Below are 1,225 nucleotides of genomic sequence, written 5' to 3' on the forward strand. Positions count from 1 at the left end.
AAAAAAAAAAGAACGAAAGAAAAAGAAACAAACATTTTCGCACAAAATTTACCTCACTTCTCTTTTTTCAAATAGAAAATATCCATCTTATTTTTCTCGTGTTTCCAAACTGCTTAAGAGAATCGTAATTGTATTTAAAAATCAAAAACAAAAATAAAACAATTTAATTTTTAATTCTATTTAATGCCCTTGATAACTGTTTCGCCAATGTTTCGAGGTTATAAGGTAGCAGCGTATAAAATCGTGTCATTAATTTACTTGTCTTCCGATCCTTGTCTTTTTAATTAACTTGCCATTTCATCCAATAAAAGCTATAGCTTAATTACTGCAGCGCTTAGTCTATTAACGCTTAGCCTCTGACCCAATCTTTCATTTCCGAGCTAACGCCTCTATAGTTATATTATCTATGTATAAATCAAGACAACATGTACAAACTGTTATCTAGATTTTCACTTGTTTATATAGTAATCGTTTACAAATCATTATAGCGTATCTAAATCACAATGGATTAATGACTTTGTTTATAATCTGTGAATTTATTTGTTTTGAAGCTTAATAGAACATGGCTGAAGATAGTTGACTGAGATTTCTTTTTTTATTTAAGACACGTCTTCGTAAGGATAAGTAGTTATTACTTAACTCCAGGCTTGTTCAATTCATCTGACTATGACATAGCTATGATCATTGGAAGAATATAGCATGTTAATCGAGAAAATTTGACTGCAATCTCGAATAAGTCAAACGACTACGTAGGAGCTCCATCTCTAACTCCAAACATCAAAGGTAAGACAAATGCATCAATTCATAACTGTGACACATTTTAGAGATATAATTGACCAACGTGTACTAGAAACTGGTTTGAATAATGCATTACTCTTTTACTTGTTTCAGTCATTTGACTGCGGCCATGCTGGAGCACCGCCTTTATTCGATCAAATCGACCACAGGACTTATTCTTTGGAAGCCTAGTACTTATTCTATCGGTCTCTTTTTGCCGAACCACTAAGTTACGGGGACGTAAACACACCAGCATCGGTTGTCAAGTGATGGTGGGGGGACAAACACGGACACACAAACACACATACATATATACATATATACACACACACAATGAGCTTCTTTCAGTTTCCGTCTACCAAATCCACTCACAAGGCTTTGGTCGGCCCGAGGCTATAGTAGAAGACACTTGCCCAATGTGCCACGCAGTGGGACTGAACCTGGAACC

Source organism: Octopus bimaculoides, chromosome 1 (genome assembly GCF_001194135.2).
Source record: "Octopus bimaculoides isolate UCB-OBI-ISO-001 chromosome 1, ASM119413v2, whole genome shotgun sequence".
In the NCBI taxonomy this organism is placed as follows: domain Eukaryota; kingdom Metazoa; phylum Mollusca; class Cephalopoda; order Octopoda; family Octopodidae; genus Octopus; species Octopus bimaculoides.